The sequence below is a fragment of the Schistocerca gregaria genome, chromosome X (genome assembly GCF_023897955.1).
Source record: "Schistocerca gregaria isolate iqSchGreg1 chromosome X, iqSchGreg1.2, whole genome shotgun sequence".
NCBI lineage: Eukaryota > Metazoa > Arthropoda > Insecta > Orthoptera > Acrididae > Schistocerca > Schistocerca gregaria.
Genome location: NC_064931.1, coordinates 556,452,744 through 556,468,937, shown reverse-complemented (window position 1 = coordinate 556,468,937; position 16,194 = coordinate 556,452,744). Strand labels below are relative to the sequence as shown.

Sequence of the window (16,194 nt, the reverse complement as noted above, 5' to 3'; positions counted from 1 at the left end):
TGATGAAGTATGGAACTCAGGAAGACACGATTTTTCTGTTATCGGTGTTGATCAGCTGAGAACAACTGAAACTTACTTTTAATTTGACACAATGATCATAAGATAGGGGAGTCTATAACGTTATTTAACTAAAGGATTCGGATCTGTGGGTTAGATTCGTTAAGTCTAGCAAATACTTGTAAGTGTATTGGTACTGTGCTTCAAATCGTAAGTAAGCAAAAGAGATTTCCAGAATAAGATTTTCACTCTGCAGCGGAGTGTGCGCTGATATGAAACTTCCTGGCAGATTAAAACTGTGTGCCTGACCGAGACTCAACTCGAGACCTTTGCCTTTCGCGGGCAAGTGCTCTACCATCTGAGCTACCGAAGCACGACTCACGCCCGGTACTCACAGCTTTACTTCTGCCAGAAGTTTCAAAAGAGATTCGTTTCCAAGTCGCTGAAGTCTTACAGTTTAGCAAAGTGACACGTACACAGACTTTTGGCATGGGAAAGGATTTCTGTACGTAGGAAAATCTTCTAATTGACAACAGTCGTGTACTCTAAATAGATTCTGTCGATGGACTTACTACAGCTGAATGGTAAGTTAGAAACAACATTTTTTTCAACTTTGTGTTACGGCTGGTTATTAATCCATCGACATTTGACTCTCTACCACATTCTTAAAAAATACAAAAGGCACGAGTCCAGTAATTCATAGTTTGATAAGTTGAATAATATAAAAGTTTGAAGAACATATTTTCTCATGAACTATAGGCTTGGAAATATTTTGTTAAATTTCAGACACCAGTGGTGTACATGTACTGTATAAATAACTTACAAATTTCCATTTAATTACATAGTCTACTTTCCTCCAATCTCTTTCTAACTGATTTCTTTTCTGAAGACGTCCTTCAAGATTAGGAGCAGCGCACTATCCTTGTTCATCCTCTTATAATTTCGAATTCGAAACGAATATTTCCCTTCAAAAAGACGTTCTATTCAAAGAAATGCCCAACTTCATCTCTCCTTCCATTTATACCTATAATGATCGATTACACTGCACAACATACTCCAGTGGTCGCACAAAAAAGAGGAATAGCGGATTTCCTTTGAGGACTGAAACCCATGATGGCTTGCTTCAGCGCACGATTTATGGAGCGCGTAAATAGGCGCCGAGAGACCTCTGCCTCCAGCATTGCGTAAAACTGATTTATAGAATGGCTGACCAAATGAATGTGAACAAAATGTAAGCAACTTGTTATACTGGAAAAGTACTCGATTTATAAACACATCCTCTGTTATCAATGGAAACACTTCCACTAAATATCCTTAACGCCTTATCTTTAAGAAACATATAACACAATCAGTGAATAGAGCAAATAGTGTTCTAGCTGCCTTATATCTCTCAATAAATATCTAAACATCCTTAAACAGGATAAAACAGTCTCTAACTTTACAAATAGATTGTGAAACCAGTAATGCTGTATGCCTTCCCCACGTTATTATTATTATTATTATTATTATTATTATTATTAACATTATTATTATTTTCATTAAATGTTGGTTAGGTACTATACCAAGTTTGATGTTAACTTGCTAAGGATGTCTGGTTAGATGTAAGAGAAGGCCTGAATGCGCTAATCTTGTCAGATGGAAAAAATGAATACATAAATACATACGGGAATGTGCTGTGGTTACATGCATAAATATACTGCACAATGTCCAAATAAAGAGAATATGAATACATCGAATTCCCCAAGGTTTATAAGAAATTCAACAATCCATAACGACCTCAAAGTTAATACGGCTTCACGAAAGATTCTCTCCATATCTGCAAGCTTTCGGAGCAAACTACCTTACTCGGTCAACATACAAGTTTTTCAACTATCCGCATACACGGATGATATCCATGAACGAGACAAGCATAAATACTGAAATGTGGTGCTTTTATCACACTGGTTATAGAAAAAACGAGGTTGACATGCAATAATATGTAAACAGACATGTCATATAACTTTGCAAATAAAAATAATACTTTTAATTTGTCATAATAATGAAACACGTTGTCTAATAATTAAGTATGAGAGCGCTTGTTAAATTTTCATTGTTGAACAGTAGTTACTAAGAACTAATCAAATTGAAACACAACACTTAAATTTGCATTTACATATTCAAGTACACATTTTTATCTTTTGGGTTCTATATAACCCACTTGGTATATGTTTTCCCCCTACATTTACGATGTTTTTAGTCATTGCAAATGTTTCATGTCGTTGCCTGTTATGACACTTGGGTCGGGATGATATGTAAAAGGGAAGAAAACGGAAAGAAAGAGCGCTGTAACAGAATCGCCTGCCCACCAGTCTAGTGATTCTCGGGATAACTCTCTCCATTGACCGCTAAACAACCTTTAGCTTTTGATGATTTTATTTTTAAAGCAAATGTTTCACTGCCATAAATCGAAGCTGTCAATACCCATTGATTGTAAGCTTCTCATTCCGAGGCCGTTGGATGCTTGGGTTTGGAAATTTTATTTAGTTTACCAAAATAAATCCAGGCTGCTTTTGAACATTATTACTTTCATTTTCCTGTCCATAACTGAGACAAATATGAAAATCAATCCACTGGTACCATGATCTGATTGTTAAATTTTACGATATTCTTTTAGATATGTTGGCGGTATACTACGTCAATCTTATTATAATTGTGATTCTTGAGTTTCTCCCGGCGTATTTGATAATCAAAATATCCACGGGTGTACTGCCGGTCTATAGTGTCCAACGGGCACAATATTTCGGCGATCAAACATGTCGCCATCATCAGGTGAACTGACGGACTGAGCTCCTGTGAACGTGCCGGCACGGAGATCCGTACGCTATGGCTGCTCAGGGGGAACTGGGTTCGGTCGCGGCGGCGGCCGATTTAAATACCCTCCGCCCGCGGCGCGCGCCCTCCGCCGTCCGCGCCCCGCGCAGCCGTGGTCGTCACAACTCTGCGTTTGCTCGATTTACTCTTGATTAACCCAATCGCTGGTTCCCAAGCCTTGCTAAGATTGTAGCCACAGTCACGGTTTATGAGGTCGTCATTGGTGCGAATTTCGATGGCCTCTCTAACAACGCTGTCCCAGTATCTCGACGTCTGTACTAGAATCGTCGTGCGGTCATACTCCACAGCGTGATTTTCCGACAAACAATGTTCAGCGACCGCCGACTTGCTCGGATACATCAGTCGAGTGTGCCTCTGGTGTTCACGGCATCGATCCTCGACGGTGCGCATCGTCTGACCAATATACGACTTGCCACATTGACACGGAATCTGGTACACGCCGGCCTTCCTCAAACCGAGGTCATCTTTGGCGCTCCCCACCAGTGCACGAGTTTTATTCGGAGGACAAAACACAGTTCCGACCCGGTGTTTCTTCAGAATGCGGGCGATTTTCCCCGAGAGTGCGCCTGTGTATGGAATAAATGCAGTGCCTACCTCCTCCCTCGTGACTTCATCCATCTCAACAGGTTGTGCTGCAGTGGTTGGACGGAGAGCACGTTGGATCTGCCACTCTGAGTACCCATTTTTTCGAAACACAGTTCTCAGATATTCCAATTCCTGGGGTAGACTCTCTGTGTCAGAGATAGTGCGCGCCCTATGTACTAGAGTTTTAAGTACCCCATTCCTCTGTGAAGGGTGGTGGCAGCTGTCTGCGTGCAAATACAGATCAGTGTGTGTTGTCTTTCGATACACCCCATGACCTAGGGTGCCGTCAGCCCTTCTCCTGACCAAGACGTCTAGGAAAGGTAATTTACCCTCCTTTCCCCCTGAGCAGCCATAGCGTACGGATCTCCGTGCCGGCACGTTCACAGGAGCTCAGTCCGTCAGTTCACCTGATGATGGCGACATGTTTGATCGCCGAAATATTGTGCCCGTTGGACCCTATAGACCGGCAGTACACACGTGGACATTTTGATTATTATAATTGGTTTACACTTACTGTATGAGGTTATCCATTCGTTTTCGAAGTTTACCTGCACTAACTGCAAAGTGTATAATGTCATAAGCAAACCAAAGGTGATCAGGATAAGACCGATTAAGTAGTAGCAGAAGTTTTTTTCATCCGTATACCACTTGTACAAGGATGTTTAACATATCGCGGTATTACAATTTAAGAACAACAATAAAAGTAACTTAATTCATATATAGAGTAATTTACATCTACATGCCTTAGGGCACCATACGGTGTGTGGCGGAGCCTACTTAGTGTACCAGTGTCGATCCCCATATTTCCTATTTCACTTGTGAATGGTTCGCGGAAAGAACGATTTTTGGTAAGCCTCTGTGAGGGCTTGAATATCTTTAATTTTACCTTCATCATCTTTTCGAAAGATACACGTAGGAAGAAGCAACATATTGGTTGACTCACCTAGGAACGTACGCTCTCGGAACTTTAACAGTAAACCACACTTTGATGCAGAACGCCTATGTTGCTTCGTCTGCCACTGGACTTGGCTGAGCATCACCGTGACGTCTTCGCTCTTACTGATTGAGCCAGTAAGGAAACGTGCTGCTCTTCATTGGGTCTTCTCTATTTTCTCTATCAATCTTATCTGATACGGATCGCAGACTGACGAGCAATAGTATAGTATTTGTCGACGAGTATTTTTTCAGCTACTTCTTTTATTGAAGGACTATATTTCCTGAGGATTCTTCTAAAGAATCTCACTCACCTTTCCCACGATTATTTCCATGTGGCCATTCCAGTTCACATCGTTCCGTACGAGTATTGTTGTTGTTGTTATGGTTTTCATTACGAGGACTGGTTTGATGCAGCTCTCTACGCTACTCCATCCTGTGCAGGGCTCTTTGTCTCCGAATAACCACTGAAACCTACATCCATCCGAACCTGCTCTCTGTATTCATATCTTAGTGTCGCTATACACCGCTTAGCCACCACACTTCGCTCCAATAAGAAACTGGTGATTCCTCGTTGTTACAGGAAGTGTCCTATCAACAGATTCCTTCCTTTAGTCAAGTTCTGCCACAAATTTCTTTTCTCTCCAGTTCCATTCAGTACTCCCTCATTAATTATACGATCTACCGATCTAATCTTCAGCATTATTCTTTAGCACCACATTCCAGAAGCTCCTATTGTCCTCTTACATGTTTATCGTCCACTTTTCACATCATTGGTGAAGCGAGAGGCGGGAGGGGGGTGTGTGTGTGGGGGGGGGGGGGGGGGGGGTTCCCAGAACCGATCCCGGTCCTCTGACCTAGAGCCGAGTGGAAGCCTTAAACGAGACGTTCAGACGTTTCTGTGACAATTTTGGATGTCAATTCTCGACGTCCTTTATCGGGTGGAGAATTTTATGATCCTCTTAATAGGTCAAGCGTGCACTACACGCAGGGACCGTCTACTAGGGTAGTGGAGTACATGTGGCATGTACATGAGGGTTTTTAGGATGAAGAAGCCCCTCCGTAGGCTTCATAAGATATTTTCTGATTTCCGACAGGGAAGAATACTATCCACATTATTTAAAGAGAGTATCATTCGTCATAGCAGATCGGAGCTACAAAAAGTTAATATAGTATTAGTTAACTCCAGCAGCGTCTACGGAAAGGTCCCAGAACAAGTCTGACTTATCGACGGTAACAATGCCTACGTAGTACTAGTGAAGGAATCATGTCTGATACAGATGTTAATAGCAATGAAATTCTACATTCCGACTGAAACCTATGTCGTAAAGATAGGCTGAACGCCGCTCGTGGAGACATGTTTATAGTCATATAAAAAGCGATAACATCAAATGAGATTAGTACAGTTTCAGAAGAACAAACATGGTAGCGGATGCTTTCAAAGATGCTCCTAATGTGGGATCCCCAGTAGTGGCGGAACATTTGAAGGGAAACATGGAGAATATTTCGCGTAAATTTCCTGAACATTTATAGTATTAGGTTGAGATTCCAATTTAACAGCTGTAAGCTGGTAGACTCAAGTGTCAATGGATGGTAGTAGGGACAGTGAACCATACGACATTGTTCTGAATGCCTTCGAAAGTTTCCCTGAGCAGCTAATCAGAGAACTGACTCGTAGAAATAACGTATTAGATCCCCAAGTCACCAATACGTCCGAACTTTCCGGATCAGCTTAGAACAGGAAATGAGTGATCGTAAGGCCAATACAGCATCACTGAATACGGCTGCAAAAAAGAATATGAAGAAATCTAGGAAGACATTTCTAATTAGCAAGACCGACAGCGAACATATTTCATATTGCCTAAAGCATGAAAATTTCATCTCCGGCACTGACAATGTTGAGCAGCATTGGACAAAGTTCAAGAGTATTGTAGAATATGCTTTAGGCAAGTATGTACCGAGCAAAGTTGTGATGGATGGGTAAGACCAACCATGGTTCAACAGTCGTGCTAGAAAGCTGCTACGTGACTAAAGCAAGCTCCATTGCAAATTTAAACGTAGTCAAAGCCTCACACACTAGCAAAAACTGAATAAAGTCAAAATTAGATTAAGGAGAAGTATACTTGAAGCGTTCGGAAGTTAAATGTTACCTAGTGACCAGACAGAAAATCATAAACAGTCGTCGTCTTATTTGACATCATTTAACGGATCGAGACTACCTGTAACAATAATGGTATCGAAATGGAGGCTTACACAGCGAAGGCCGAAAAGCTAAACGTCTTTTTCCATAAATGTTTCACTGAGGAAGGCCGCATTGTAGCTCCTCATTTAAATCGTCGTACGAACGTCGAAGTCACTGATATCGAAATGGGACATGAGACAGAAAAGCAACTGAAATCGCTCAACAGAGGAAAGTGCAGTGGAGTTGAGTGGATACCAATAGAATTCTACATAGGGTATGAGAAATGATTTTCTTCTCTTTTAGCAGCAGTGTACTGTGTAGTTTACTGGAGGAGCGAAGTGGTCCTAATGATAGAAAAAAAGGTCCGCCGAGCAGATGAACAAAACTATTAGCCTGTATCTCTGACGTCGGTCTGTTGCAGAATTTTGGAACCTGTTTACGACGTAGTACGACACTTTAGAGTCTGAAAATCTCTGTAGTTATCAATATGGTTTCCGAAAGCAACGATCGGTTAAAGTACATTTCGCTTTGTTCTTCCACGTGACCCAGGAAGCAATACATGTCGACTGATATTCATTAGAAGACCCCTCAGCCCACCATAAAAGGGTTATCTTACAAAACCCTCCTCTGACCTATAGTTGAATACTGCTTGTCAGTCTGGGATCCGTACCGGAGAGTATTGATACAGGATATATCGAAGATCCAGGAGAGGAAGCTTCACGGATGTGATCAACAAATGCCAGTGGCAGAAGCTGCAAGAGAGGTTTTTTTCATCACAGTTGGTTTACTGTTAAAGTTCCTAGAGAATACTTATCTAGAAGAGTCAAAAAGTGTATTGCTTTCCCTTGCACAATCTTGCGAAAAGACTGTGAAGGTAATATTGGAGAAATTCGAGTTCACACGGAGGATTATCATCAGTCACTCTTCCCGCGAACCGTTCACGACTGGAACAGGGAAGAGGAAAGTGACGGTGGTACACAAAGTGCCCTCTGTGGCACACCGAAGGTGAGTTGCTCCTTGTGAGGAGCTAACTCATGCAAAAATTCGGCAGTGAATCTGATAGCGATTCCATCGAGGTCTGGAGCATTCTTCAGTTTTAGCGATTTCAGCAGTTTTGAACACCAAAATCTATATTATTCATCTATGTAGTCGTGCGAGACTTAAATTGGAGCAGTACTTCTAGATTTTCATTTTTAAATGTAAATTTGAAAAAAAGACTTCAGCATGTCCGCTTTTCCATTGCTAGGCTCATTTTGAGCCCCTGTCTCGTCCATGACTGTCTGCACAGTAAATTTGGTAGCACTAATAGTCTTCACATATGACCAGAGTTTCTTTTGATTTTGTGAGAGATGAGGTCGTTACAGACATACCACAAGTTCTTATTTGTAAAAGGTGGGCTGGGAATCGGTGTGCTTTACAAAGGAACCATAACAGCACTTACTTTAAAAGATTTGGCGAAAACCTAAATCTTGTTTAGGCAACGGCCTTGCCGCAGTGGATACACCGGTTCCCGTCAGATCACCGAAGTTAAGCGCTGTCGGGCGTGGCCGGCACTTGGATGGGTGACCATCAGGGCCGCCAAGTGCTGTTGCCATTTTTCGTGGTGCACTCAGCCTCGTGAGGAGCTACTCGACCGAATAGAAGCGGCTCCAGTCAAAGAAAACCATCGTAACGACCGGGAGAGCGGTGTGCTGACCACACGCCCCTCCTATCCGCATCCTCATCAGAGGATGACATGGCGGTCGGATGGTCCCGATGGGCCACTTGTGGCCTGATGACGGAGTACCTTTTTTAAATCTGGTTGGCCGGACATAGATCTGAATCACCGTTCTCCCGAATGCTAGTCCAGTGTCATACAACTGCGCCTCCTCATTCGGTAAACGGTGGCTATACCGTATTTCCAGAAATCATGCCAGGTAATTTGTAGCTTGGCCCATCTTAACGAAGAACGCCAAATTATTTCCGTAGCCTTGCACAAATGAGTACCTCAGGCTCTAATACTCACGCCATCGACAGGACATTAAACTCTATTCCTCCGTTAATGACAAATTATGACGGAGGTTTTGTGACGGACGTGTGGTGTTACTGTTGTTAATATTGTTATTCATTTTAATGGATAAGGATAAAGTAAGAGGCGCTGATACAGATCTATACGTCTATACATATGTACATATTATAAGTCAAAGCGCCTTACCGTGTTTCTCTGTTCGTGTGTGAAGGACAATCTCAGGAATAACTGTAAGGATTGTGATACTGTTTTCATTAATAGAATGAATGATTCTCGAGGAATGATTATGCTCCTGTTTACTATAAAACTCAGATTGAAAAGTGGGGTACAAGCTGCCTCATCCTACTTTCCTCAAAACCTTTAAAGATTATCCCAAATTTTTTTGCATGCGAACATATTTGCGCTCTTCTTAACATGCTACTTACCTTTCACTCCTGCAAGTAACTCCAAGTCGCTCACACCCACTAGTCAATCACTGTAAGTCGCTCATTCCTATCCACTCGCACTTGCCCCTTTCTCACTCACACAGTGAGTCCAACTCATTGTCATTATGTCCGTGTGTCTCTCTAACTCTCCCTGTCTCCCTGTCCCAAAGCCACAGTCTCCTTCGTTCTGTGTTACTAATACAATCTCCTCTCACTGTCACTGTTTCCCCCGTCCTCTCTCTTACTACTGCCTCATGCATTCTTTCCCACTGCTGCTGTCTTTTCTCGCTGTCACTATCTCTCTCTTCCTCCTGCAAATTTTCATAGACTCTGTCTCTCATTATCACTGACTCCCACCCATTTGCACATTCTTCTGCTCTTTATTCGTCTTTTTCTAGTACTGTTCTGTCACTTTCAACTATATTCCACTGACACTGTGTCTCTCTCTTCCTCTCACACTGCCATTGTTTCTTTCGCTCTTTCTTTAACGCCACCACTGTTCACCATCTTCTAGTATTTATTACTTTTCCGTCTCTTTCCCACTGCCACTGTCTCCTTCTCTCTCAGCATAAAAACCTAGTATCTTCACGTGACAAGCTTGGGAACATTTTTAAAGCTGCTCAGGAAGGTAGAATGAGCAGCTGGTACCCCACGCTACAATCAGAGTGTACAAGTAGTGTAATTTTGAGCATCTGTATCTCGGAAACAGAAAAGGTATCAAGAAAATCAGCCATTTGCTGTTCAGAGCCGCCTTGGAATCCGAGGATCTGTTTTGGTATCCAAAAACCACGTTTTTCGGGTTTTCTCAGGAAACGGCCACGATCTAAATGGTACCTCCATAAGCCTCATAAGACGCAACATAGACCACAAATAATTCAAAAAGAACTAACCGATTGCTTCCTTTTGCCTAAGCTGAAGAAAATGCGTAATGTTAAAACTTTTAACCTGCTCTGTAGGATAGTTACAGTAAGACGATCCTTCTGACGGGTATACAAACGTTGCTTAGCACAAGGGCTATCCGAAACAATTGACTCTACCTTTCAATCACCAACAGAACCGGAAGTATGTGCCTCGGAAAAACCCTCTTTTCATGCTTGGTGTTTTGGAGCGTATTAGGTAGAGCGTCTGTCCCATGCGTACCCGTTATTTCTACGCCAGACAAGTCGTCCGGGCGGAGATACGCAGTGCTACGCGTGCGAAACTGGGGCAGGTCGCTGGTGAACACACTAAACTAGAATTGTGGGCTCATTATTGGTGGATGTAAATATGAAATGTTCAATACTTCTCCAACAGGGTCAAGACATTGTGGCTAAGATAGCAGTTAATAATGCAAACTGCTAGCACCGCTAAGTGTGAGTCGTACCAGCTATCCGAAACAACGATAAATTCAGAATTCAATTTTTTATTATTTTTTTAGGCGGGAAGAATAACTACGAAAAATTAAACTACCTAAATTGTTTGAATGCTTTTCTTTAAAACAGAAATTCGAACCAAGGTGAACTTTGTGTTATATGATTAGTGTTTTGATTCTGGTATATACTCTGATTAGTAGAAAATTGTTCCTTAGGATTACTATTGTTCGTAGAGTTTGTAACAACTATTTTTGACCTATTTTGTATCTGCATCGATATTTCTACGTCAATTTGTAGTGTTGCTTATGTATAATGTAGTATCTGTCATGGAAATTCTTGGACTATGTATACGTATTTCACTTATGGTTCAAATGGCTCTGAGCACTATGGGACCCAACTGCTGTGGTCATCAGTCCCCTAGAACTTAGAACTACTTAAACGTAACTAACCTAAGGACATCACACACATCCATGCCCGAGGCAGGATTTCAACCTGCGACCGTAGCAGTCGCACGGTTCCGGACTGCTCGCCTAGAACCGCGAGACCACCGCGGCCGGCATTTCACTTATGTGAAATTTTTAACGATGTTGTTTAAATTATGCATGTGGTTTTAAATAACTAATGAAATGATTGTTATGTAAAGTACTATAAATGACTTGGTCCATAATTAAAGAACGTAGGGTTGAATGTAAAAGATGTATGGAAGCCCCGCAGCTACGGAAGTAGCCTGGCGGAGTGGAAAAGGCGTGGTTGGCGCTCAAGTGGCAACTAGTCCTTTGTGACGAATAAGGAGTCGGCTGAACCATGCTGTGGTTAACACTTCGCTAGCGGCAGCTGATCATAGTGGGTCATATTCCTGAATTTTTGAGGCCAGAAGAACTTAAGGGCAGTATTTATGCGCCTCGGATACTGAATTTCGTGATACCGTTATCATGACATGTGTTTTGGCCCTATAAAGATATTATTTTGACTCCAAGAAGATCAGTAATAGGGCGAGACCAACAGTACTACAATGACTGCGCCGCCAACAGGTTAATAGCCGCTGCAAATTGCACCACCAGTCTTCCACTAAATTGTTTTGTGTTTGGCACTCTGTAAATGGACCAGGTCCTTGTGAAATTTGCTTTAAGTTAATAATAATCGTGGTGTTACTAAAAACTCTATCTTAAACCCGTGATCATCACAAATCACAAGCCTGGGCAGGATTCCTATCCTAGTGAATTTAATTCCGCGTGTCCTAATTTATTATAAGAAAGTGGCTGAACTTGAATTTAACGTTGTGTTGTTATTTGAAAAGCCAATTGTAATTTGGAGAAGGTCAAAAGATTGCTTATGAAAGCACGTTTGTTATTTAAAGAGTTATAATTTCTTGTGATTTACTTAACTAATAATTGATGATAAGAATACTTATCTTTTCTCATACATACTAGTGTAGTTTTGTTAACGAGCATGATTCTTAAAACCATGAAAGTTTGAGGGTCGTCATGTACCAGCCTAGTCATTTAATGAAGCAATGCAAAGGCTCCTTCAGAGCCAGTTTGGTTAGATTTGCATTCTGTCTAGCTGCTTCAAGCCGAGTTAAGAAGAACTGTTTATTGTGTTATCTCTTCTAATGCATGTTGGTTAATGCATAGGTATAGAGACCCTGTATTAGGCAAAGACGTTAAAGATTATGATTATTAATAGAACCCCTGATTTCAATTCAGAATCATTTCAAGCTTTTCCCTGTTCATTATTGCTACTAGTTTCATGAGTGTCGGTATAGGGTTTTATAAACAGTCGCACCTAGTTTATTTAAGGCACGTATTGGTGAAGGGCATATTTTGCTGTTTACCGTCTCATTGGCCATCTGCTTATCTGGCTTACTGGTTAGTAGCACATATGTGCAAGGTTAGGTTACTCTGTTGTAGTGTGGACAGATATAAGGAAAGAGTTTAGTGTGTGTGTCAAGGAAGGTTAGGCTAACCTTAGCACTGGCTTCTGCTTTATCATTTTGCATGACACAAGAATGCCGAATTAGGCTGGCAGCCTGCTTTAATATGTAATGTTACAACTTGCTTTTGTGCTGGGAGAACGTCTGTTTCTGATCCGCAGTACACTATTGTTTATACTCAGCTGGAGTGTTTCGGGAACGAATCCCAGTTTGACTGCTCCGTTTCCATTAGGTTATCTCACAGTCAACTGTCTCAAAAAATTCCTCGCAGAGGTATAACGTCAGCATCGATTGTCGCTTAAGGTGGTCGGTGGAACCGTTACAAGTTCTGCCACATTATGTACAGAATAAAGGAATGACATTTCGTTTCTCAATTTACCTAGGAGTTAAGCAACTAGTAAAAAAAAGTCTCCTACACTCGCCGATCAATTAGTTTTTAGTATGTCCGTATTCAAGTCTGGGGTGTATATCACTAGATTCGCACACTACCCCTGTAACTAGCTTCATCACTGTGGAGCGCTCGTTACTACAGGTTCTCAGCTAGTTCTCATAAACGTCACGATGGTGTTCCTAGTGAACTAATTGTGTTGGCATGAATTATCTTCTTGCGACTGACGGGCTGCCGCTGAGTAAACTTACACCAAATCTTTACCTCACTTTCCTGCACTATCGGTGACTTGATTTGACGGATTCTATAATCCCCAGAGTGCTTTATGAGTAAAAGCTATGTAGTCTGCAAAGCATCGATAACGAGAAATGCTTCTCTGTTTAATTTATTAATATATTGGCAGATTCTGTAAGCTATTGTTGTTGTTGTTGTTGTTGTTGTTGTTGTTATTATTATTGTTGTCCTCACTCCGAAGACCTTAGTCGTCATTTTTCTTTTGCTTTTCTTCTACAATTTTTACCTCTCACACTTCCCTCCCATACTAAACTGATGATTCCTTGATGCCTCAGAATACACCCTATCAACCGATTCCTTCTTTTAGTCAAGCTGTATATCCCCATTTTTGTTCAGTAGCTCCTAATTAGTTACGTGATCTACCAATCTAATCTTCAACATTCTTCTCTAGTACCACATTTCAAAAGCTTCTGTTCTCTTCTTGTCGGAACTGTTTATCGGCTACACTCCAGACAAATACCTTCAGAAAAGACTTTCTGACACTTAAGTTTATATTTCATCTTTGCAAATTTCTCTTCCTGAGAAATACTTTACTTGACAATTTGCATTTTAAATCATCTCTGCTTCCACCATCATCAGTTACTTTCTGCTCAAATAGCAAATAGCAAAATCTCAGAGCTTTTATTTCTTTTCGTGAACTTTAATCCACTTTTCCAATCTGCCCATCGCTGCCTTCGCAAGTTGCAATATACAGAATGAATAACATAGCCTACAACCTTGTCTTATTACCTTCTCAACTACTGCTTCCCTTTCAAGTCCCTCGACTTTTCTGAACAATTTGCAGATAACTTTTCGCTACCTATATTTTACCACAGTTATGTTCAGAATTTTAAAGAGTGTTTTCCAATCTACATCACCTAACCCTTTCTCTAAATCTACAAATGATACAAACGTGGGTTTGCCTTTCTTCTAAGTTAGATCGTTGGGTCGGTATTGCCTCACGTGTTCTCATTATTCTCTGGAATACGAACTGATCCTGCCCGAGGTCAGCTTCCACCAATTTTTCCATTCTTCAGTTCATAATTCATGTCAGTATTCTAAAAGCATGACTTATTGAACTGGTACATTATTTCGGTAATATTCACACTTATTTCTGTTAGCTGTGATATTAGACTGTATCAGAAATGAGTAGGCCTTGAGTGGCGTTTTAACCTGTTTTAACAATTTCCGTTCTGATAGGAGGTCTGGACTCGAGACAATGTCTGGCAGAAGTTTTCACTTGATACGGCAAATGCATTATCGTTGTCGGCGGTCTGCGTGCTGTAGTGCGTTCTCTATCGTCGTTGGTCTCGCGTGACGCTTGTTGCATAACCATAGGGGGCCACCGCTGTGCCGGTGTACGAAGTGCTTGACACAGCACTTCACTGCACTCAGTGGGAGATGAAAACCTTGTGCAACTTTGAAGCGCACACTTGCAACGGCACACGTACGTACACACGCACACACACACACACACACACACACACACACACACACACACACACACACACACACACGCACACGCAACATTTAACATACGGTCAAACATAATGTTATGTAGGAATTTCTGCGATGTTCGGTTCATTTTTTTAGTTCAAAGTTTTAGCGAGGTACATCTTCGAATAGATTACTGTGATGAGAGCAACTGGCGGCTCTGAAAAATGTTTTGGTCAAGCCTCTACGGTAAATAACAACTGACAGCTTACAGTGCCTTATACAGAGGTCGGAGAAAAATAAGGAAACACCAAACACGGAAGACTTCATCATTCTTAACACGGTGGCGACAACCCGTTGGCATTCCAAACAGCTTCCAGTCGTCTCAGAATGGATAAATGAGGGCCCTGTATGGTAAAGGTCACATAATCCTTGGCAGTAATGCGACCTAGCACAGGACCATGGAATAGCAAGATGTGGCTGCCAAAATCATGACCGAACGCCCTCCATGTTTTGCTCTTGGACGCCAGAAGAAGGAAACAGTGTCCAACAAGACCCGTCCGACCAAATTATTTTCTTCCATTGCTCCATAGTCCAAGTTTAATGGCTTCGGTGCCATGCTTTCCTGTTCGGACATTTGCATTCCTCAGGAGTGGGTTTGAAATTTCACCTCGCCCTTCAATTCGCTGTTTCTGTAGGTTCTATCATGTTGTTTTGGTGCTGACATTCAGTTCTGCAGTGACCTTTGCAGTTGCCGTCCTCTTATTTTTCATTACAGTCCTCTTCAATGACCGTCTGTCACAGTCGCGCAACCCACACTTTCGTCCGCATTGTGACTTAGCGGATATTGTGAATAAAATCTTGCGCACTAGCTGTGAAAATAATATTCTTAAAATATTAATACTTGTTTCCCATCAAAAGAGAAGCATCTCTATTTATGTGAAACCTGTGGTGACCTTTCAAAAAAAATATTTTAACAACCAGCGCGGAAGATATTCACCATGTGGAATTTTGGCTGCGGTTGCCCGACCTTTAAAATAATATGTTAGCTTTCTTTTTCTGTATGTGGTATAAATATTCAATACGTTGTCTCTTGAAATGACAGACGCCTCAGCTGCTTGGATACGGGAGCGAGCATCAACTATTTTCCCAAGTTTGAATTCACTTAGATCCGACCTAATGCACTCACATCTATACATAAAAATGTTCCGACCACGCTTGACATTTACAACGTATTGGAAATATTGCACATCTACCGATCGCCGTCAAACACAACAGTACAACGTACAGGCTTGCCTAGTATCTGTATTTATGTACAAGTGAAGATTTCACGCGGTGTTTCTATATTTTTCTCCAACCCATGTAGCTGTTTCATTTTTCTGAAAATTTAAATTCTCCTGATTGAGAAAATGAAATAATGTTTAATGTTTGAAATTAAGAAACCCGTTTCACACCAGATGAATTCCAATTTACTATACAGGGTGACTACAAAGTCCACGAAGCAGTTTTAAAAATCGGTATAGATGAATGGCTAAACATAACGTAATAAATAGTGTAGTACGTCAGAGACAAACTCTCAAAGCGTTTTTTTTATTTTTTACTCTGGTGCCGCAAAGTTAGTTTGGGAAACCACCAACAGAGGTGTCAACGACCGTAGTTGTCGAAAACGACGGCGGACCGAACAGAGAAAGCATTTTCTGTGCCAGACTTTGCCCGCTGATAATCGGTTGTGAGTGTGCAAAAACTTTCCGTGGCAAGTTTCGCAAGTCAATACCAGCTTAGAACAGCATAGTGATGTGGCACAAGTGTATGG

General features: G+C 41.5%; 1 protein-coding gene and 1 pseudogene across 5 annotated transcripts in view; both read left to right on the top strand.

The window, feature by feature from the left end:
- LOC126298590 (cAMP-regulated phosphoprotein 21) overlaps nt 1–16,194 on the top strand; it is a 1,220,135-nt gene that overhangs the window by 488,527 nt on the left and 715,414 nt on the right. The gene's annotated exons all lie outside the window — the stretch shown is intronic.
- On the top strand, nt 8,045–8,162 carry LOC126299768 (5S ribosomal RNA; annotated as a pseudogene).